This window comes from Nematolebias whitei, chromosome 2, assembly GCF_014905685.2.
Source record: "Nematolebias whitei isolate Nwh7 chromosome 2, NemWhi1, whole genome shotgun sequence".
Lineage (NCBI taxonomy): Eukaryota > Metazoa > Chordata > Actinopteri > Cyprinodontiformes > Rivulidae > Nematolebias > Nematolebias whitei.
In genome coordinates this window covers 59174631-59181997 of record NC_056499.1, presented here as the reverse complement: position 1 = coordinate 59181997, position 7367 = coordinate 59174631, and the positions used below count along the sequence as shown (strand labels likewise).

At 44.8% G+C, this 7367-nt stretch overlaps 1 long non-coding RNA gene across 1 annotated transcript in view; it reads left to right on the top strand.

Moving 5' to 3' along the window:
• LOC119430304 overlaps positions 1-985 on the top strand; it is a 10601-nt gene extending 9616 nt beyond the window's left edge. The window contains exon 4 of the long non-coding RNA XR_005187899.1: positions 846-985. This is a non-coding gene — a long non-coding RNA (uncharacterized LOC119430304). The remainder of the gene's footprint in view (positions 1-845) is intronic.
• The last annotated feature ends 6382 nt before the right edge of the window (positions 986-7367 follow it).

Below are 7367 nucleotides of genomic sequence, written 5' to 3'. Positions count from 1 at the left end.
AACATTTTCAAGGGTGACCATTGTGAATATTTCTGGCGTCTGTGTTTTGCGTGAATGCTGAAATAAGTGGTCAGTATCTTGTTTGTTTATTTTGTTGTTTGTGTCTTTGTCAAATATAAGACCACAGTATGAATGTGTAGGAAAAAAGTTCCAGAAAAAAAAAAAAAAAGAAGAAAAAAAGTTCCAGAATTTTCCAGTGACAATAAAAAAAGACGTGTACTGTTTGTTTGAACTTCCTGAGAGAATGGACACAGAGGTGCAGCGTGTAATGTTACAAAAGTGTGAGCAAGAAAGTTTTAAACCGGTAAAAGAGCAAGTGGAAATTGTGAGACAGGCACTAGAGATGCTGGAATATAATAAAAAGCTAAAAAAGGCTCTCGTGCAAAAATTACAAAAAATAGAAAATAATGCAGAAGAGAAACAAGATGTGATATCTTTGATGTGGGATAAAATTAAAGAGTGCTCGAGTGATGAGGATAAATTTGACAAGCAAAAGAGAGAGGCAAATGCCTTGCATAAAAGTAAATACAGAAAGTTAATGAGGGAGGTTATTTATGAAAGAAAAGAGTGGTTGAAATTGGTCTTTGTGGCACAGGGTTCGTCCCATTTGTTGAGAAAACAGCAACTGGTGGAGCAGCCTAGAACAAAGAGTGAGGAAATGGGTAGTTCAGATCCCCCTCCTTATAACCCAAGTGGCAATCAGTCAGAACATCCCCCTACAGGAATGTACCCCATATATCACATAAAAGATGGAACGTTACAGGTGGGGGAGGTCACTGACACCCCCTCGCAGCTGAGGGGGGAGTCATCCAACCCAGTTAAAACAAAACTACTTGTGGCACCAGGAATGAAGCCGTGTTTTACACAGTCCATCAGTACACCATTCCAAACAGAGGGTGAAGGAAATATAAACAGCACGCAGCAATGGGTAATTAAAGATGGGTGGAGTCAGTCTGTTAATCCCTCAGGACACCCTGATTTGCACACTTCTTCCCTCTTTGCATCCTCAGCATCTCCCTCTGACAGCTCTCATGATGGAGAGGGCCTGCTTGTGGGTCTGCAGGGTTGGAGGAATCGTGCAGGGTTGTCTCAAAACCCGCTCACCTGTACTCACCAATTGCCTGCCACGCCTCAGACACACGTACAGAATCCTTTTTGGCCACAAGCAATACGAATTACTTCTGATTTGTCGGCAGCTCTTCCACCACCAGATCACGCTTCTATCCCTGTTGAAAACGTGGATCCATCGTTAAGTACTGGTTCATTTCCCCTTCTGCAGGCAGGAAATCAGATACGTTATAAACCTCTTGCGCTAGGTGATGTGCAGGCGTTAGTGGACAAACTCCCTCCCCTCACAGAAGGAGGAAGTAAGTGGTTGAATGTAGTGGACTCCTTAACTAAAGGTATTAATTTAGCTGTGGGAGACATGAGGGCACTGTTGGGAAGGTGTGTAACTTCTACTAGGATGGATGAGATAGAGAGGGCTGCTGGGTGGAATCGTAACATACCTGACTCAACTTGCATGTTGTTGGAGTATCAGAGACTTGCTGCCGCTCTCAGACAGGCTTATCCCCTTCCAGAAGGTACAGGGGTTCCTAAGTTCACCTGGAAGCCTGGTCAGAACCCCACTGCATATTTAGATGTGTGTAAACAGGACTGGTATGACAGAACACACTGCCATGGTCAGGGGGAAAATCAAAAGTATTTTTTTAGACAAGCAATACTGGATGGGGTACCCGCAGCAGTCAGTAAGGCAATGAAAATTAACCCTGATTTACCCACAGCAGATGCTGCCCAGTGGGAACGGCATCTTATTCATCATCTGCAATGTGTGGCTGATGAGGAGACTAAAACTTCCTCTGAACTGAAAGATATGCAAACGCAGCTCTTCAAGCTACAATTGAAACAGGCTAGGGATGTAGTTCAAACTAAGAAAGATTCAAAACAGATGGTACAAGCTGACACTGTGTTTCAGTGTTCTGAGGCTGTTTATCAGTGTCCTGTAACCGCCCAACCCCCGCTTCCTGTTGTATACCCTCAGGGACGGTCAAGAGGGCAGTGGGGAGAAAGAGGGGGGTCTCGGGGCAGAGGTTTCGGTCGGGGTTACACACAGGGAGGCAGAGCAACAGATGTTTGCCATTACTGTCACAAACCAGGTCATTGGGCACGGGATTGTTATCACAAGCAGGCCAACGCCCAAAGAGGAGGAGCACATCACTACTCAGCTCCCAACCACCAGATGGCGCCACCGGCACCTACCTCTGGCCAGCAGGATCCATCTTGGGCGCCACCAGGTGGATACTACCAGCAATGACACACCCCACAGAGTAATCACACCATAGGGGGAGGAGCAGACCCTATGGTGAAAATGAGGGTCATGAATAAAGATCTATCATTCCTCATGGACACTGGAGCTACATATTCAACCCTCAATGAGCAGGGATTTGATGAACATGCCAGTGCGGACACTGTGTCTGTGATCGGTTTCGCTGGGGTGCAACAAAAACTGTCTCTAACTGAACCTCTCGTAGTAACAGCAGGACTTCAAACAGTGACACATCCATTTGTTCTGTCCACACGTGTACCTGTTAACCTGCTTGGAAGAGACTTGTTAAAGAAACTTGGTGCAACAATAATGTGTGAACAAACTGGTTTACGTGTTACTTTACCAAGTGGTGTGACCTGGACTTGTTCTGCTTCTTCCTCCTCTTTGTCATCACAGTGCTTGGTACAGCCGATACATGAGGAAGTAGCTGACATTTACTGGGCGTTGCTGCGCCCCGAGACACCTGAACACACTGGACTTTACTCTGCTTACTTGTTGTGGAAGCCATGGCTTGATGCTCTGCGTCCCTATGTCCCACCTCTAGATCCTTTACATGTAACTCTTTTTTATGACCGTGATTCTGACGATTGTTACAGGGAGCATTTTGCTCAGCACTTGCAGGACACTGAGTGGCCATTAATATCAGACCGGCTTATAGTTGGTCCACAAGGTGTAGCTTCTCACGTCAACCTCACACCATCTCAACGGGAGTGGTACATGATGTCGTCTGAAGCGATCCCACATGTCTCATTAGCTTTAGCTCCCACACATCAGGCTAAAGACGTGGGCCCAATGGTGAAGGCTGCTGTCTCTGCCACAGATTGGGTCCCAACACAAATACCTCAGCTCGCTTACTCGTCATCAACCGACTGTTATAGCATTGACTTAGCTGTTCATGATGTAGGTAAGCTAGATCATGAGGTGATCTCCAGAGACCATGGCAGAGAAAAAACTGACCATTCAGATGTTCCTCAGATGTTAGACACACTTCCTGCATCTCTCTGGTCTCAGGGACCTGAGGATGTAGGTCATGTTAAATGCCTCCCAATCTCTTTTGAACTGACCCACAACGAACCTATATGGTTGTATCAGTATTTTCATAGACCTGAGGCTGAACAAGGTTTGACTGACACAGTCCAAGGGTTGCTGAAAGCAGGGGTCCTCGAACACTCACATTCAGACTGGAATACTCCCATTCTACCTGTTGAGAAGGCGGGGACTGGAAAGTACAGAATGGTACATGATCTTAGGTCGATCAACGCCATACTTAAGACACCTACGTCACCAGTACCAAATCCCTATGTTGCACTGACCCAACTGACACCAAACCAGAAGTGGATGACCTGCATTGATTTGGCTAACGCCTTTTATTGCCTGCCCTTATCAGAGGACCTGCGTGACATTTTCTCATTCACATTTAATGGTTGTCAGTATAGATACACTCGCTTGCCTCAGGGTTTTGCATTATCGCCAGGCATTTTCAATCATGTTTTAAAGAACATTCTTGTACAGCTTCCACTCCCCAGAGGCACCACTTTGGTTCAATATGTTGATGATTTGCTGATAGCCTCTGAAACAGCACATGACTGTCTTACAGCCACTCAGGCTGTCCTGCTTCACCTGCATGATGCAGGTTTTAAAGTTAGTAAATCTAAACTTCAAGCAGTTCGTACACAGGTCTCTTTCCTTGGTAGGTTGGTCTCTGCTAATGGTACAACACTTTCACCAGAACACAGGGCGTCTATACTACATCATCCAAAACCCACCACTGTACAAGACATGTTATCCTTTTTAGGTTTAACTGGGTACAGCAGACACTATATACCTGATTATAGTGAACTCACCACTCCACTCAGACAGATGGTAAAAGATCAAGGTAACAGAAACCTTAAAGCAACACTTGTGTGGAACACAGATGCAGAGCATGTGTTTATTAAACTGAAGCAACTCTTGTCCAGAGCAGCTGATTTGGCTCTGCCTGACTACTCCGCCCCATTTTTTCTTGACGTTTCTGAAGCAGAAAACACTGTTAATGGTATTCTGTTTCAGAAAAAGGGGGGTGGTAGACAGGTGTTGATGTACGCAAGTGTGATGTTGGATGGTACTGAGAAGCGTCATCCAACATGTACACAGGCAGCAGCAGGTCTGGCAAGGATTGTTTCAAAAACAGCACACATCGTCATGGGACACCCACTACACATACTTACGACACACAAAATAGTAGCTTATGTTAATTCTGAGATCTTTACAATGACATCCTTAAAGCAAAGACGCATGAGCAACATCCTATCAGAACCGAATTTATTGTTCCTACATGAAGGCATAAACATGGCAGATGGTATGCAAACAACACAAGCACATGATTGTGTGCAAAAAGTGTACATGGAGGAACGCATTAGACCTGATTTACAGACTGAACTCATACCACATTCAAATGTACTTTACACAGATGGTTGCTGCTTCAGGTTTGAGGATGGGTCTTTGAGATCAGGATTTGCTGTGGTACAGCAGAATGGTGTTGAGTACGAGGTACTGAGCTCAGGGCAGCTAGAAGGTCATCAGTCAGCTCAAAAAGCTGAAATTCAGGCAGTCGTTGAGGCTTTGAAAATGAGCAAAGGAAAAGAGGTTACAGTGTACACAGACTCAGCATATGCTTATGGTGTAGTTCATGTACAATTACCACAGTGGAAAAGAGCAGGTTTTCGAACAGCAGGTAACAAACCAATTAAACATGAGGAACTCATTAAGGATTTAGCTGACAGTTTGATGTGGCCAGCAAAAGTGGCGGTTGTGAAGTGCAAAGGTCATGATGTTACACAATCAGACACAGCGGAAGGAAACAGGCAAGCTGACAGAGCAGCGAAGATAGCTGCTGGCTATTTGCCAAGAGTCCAGATGGTGACAGTGGAAGAGGAATGTCAGAAAGTGAATCAGTGGGATGAGAAAACTGTAGCAGAGGCTCAGACTACAGCCTCCCCAGAGGAAAAGACATTATGGTTTAACAGAGGAGGTCAGAAAAAAGGGGAGTTTAAAGTATGGATAGGACCGAATCAGAAGTGGATCTTGCCTATGACTTTAAAACAGGTAGTATTTCAGGAAGCACATGGATTAGCACACGTGGGATGCAGACAAATGTTAAGAAATCTTCGACAATGGTGGCACCCTCATCTAAAATATATGGTAACAGCATATGTTGACACCTGTACTGTTTGTTTAAAGTACAACATTCGGCCTACAGTAAAACCTGAACGAGGTTCTTTTCCTCTCCTGCACCGACCGGGACAGGAGGTGATTCTAGATTACACTGATATGTTGGAACCTGTTAAAGGGTTCAGATATGTATTGATGTGTGTTGACGCATTTACAGGGTGGCCAGAAGCCATACCTGCAAGAAGAGAAGACAGCAAAACAGTGGTGAAGTTTCTGATTAACCATTACATCCCAAGACACGGTTTCCCAACAAAAATCAGATCAGACAATGGCACACATTTTAAAAACACAGATCTGCAGGCTGTGGAAAAAATGTTAGGCCTAAAACATGCTTTTGGAACCGTGTACCATCCCCAGTCTCAAGGGAAGGTAGAAAGGATGAACCAGAACATAAAACAAAAATTGGGCAAAATCTGTGCACAGACTAAATTGAACTGGGTGGACGCATTACCAATTGCCTTAATGACCGTGAGAACTTCTGTTAATAATGGAACTGGCTTTTCTCCCTATGAGTTAACTACAGGAAGACCCTTTCCAGGACCAACCGTATGCTCACTGACCAGTGAGGAGGACCGTAAAATGGACCATAAGGTATACTTTGATGAGTTAAAAGCATTAGTGTCTAACTTTACTCAGCAGGTCCACCACAAACAGAGCCTAACAGAAAGACCAGAGGAACCTGGTCTCCCCACCGCGGAGTGGGTCTTGTTGAGGGTCATTAAAAGGAAGTGGCAGGAGCCCAGGTGGACGGGCCCCTATCAGGTTACAGAGCGAACGTCACACGCAGTCCGCCTCAGAGGAAAGGGGGACGTTTGGTACCACTGGAGCCAGTGTGCGCCTGCCTCAGAGCCAGGAAGAGCGAGAGAGCTGGCAGAAACCATCTAAAGTCGTAAAACTGGACATTCATGTCTTGTAGACCAAAGCAGCCTGGTGAAAGTTGCGTGCGGGCCCTGAAGGACTTTGTTTGAGTGGGTCACTGGGTGCTGGAATAACCACATTTAGTACAGACACCTAGATACGACAAAAACACGACATCTTAGAGTCTCACACTTCATGAAGAAAACTCAGAGACATAGGAGGAACGGTCTCTGAGCACCCCAGGGTATGCCCTGAGTACTTGTGATTGTAACAATATTGTATGACATGTGTACTAACCATTTTTCTCTTATTTTTTAATTGCAGTCTTGATTTAGAGTGCATCCATTTATTTACTTAGCTTGAAAGTGATAAGTATATTCAGTTTGTAACGTTAAAAAGAAATACCTATAATCAATTATAAGCAGTATATTAACAGAGTGTTATTTTGTATTCATTTTGTGTTAAAGGAAACTGCTTGCCTGGCTGTCTGCTGAGGAAGTCGCTGTGCGAGACATCTTCATTTATTGAGTACAGTTTCTGTTTTAAGATCAAAATGCGGTGGCCACCAAAGCACGTTGTGATAGGGATAGGTGTTTTGTCATCCATCGTGTTGTCACTCATTTTCTCTTTTGAATATTTCTGCATCATTCCCGGTTTACCAGAGTGTGAGCAGACTGGTGAAACAGGCAGGGTGAGAAGGAGTGTGACACCACACACAGTCATGAAAGATGCGTATGGCCTTCCGGTGCTGAAAGTAGAGTATCCCAAAGACACCACCACTACCCTAAGCCTGCCAATCTGTGACATGTTTTATTGTACGGATTACCGTATTGCGAGTGCAGCCTTTTATATTTGTCCATGTCCCAATCCATCCAAATGTTTCTGGTGTCCTGAGTGGAATTATGTCACGTTGTATTCGGGATCATGGAAACCTGATATGTCTGGACATCTGACTAATTACAGAGATTGGTGG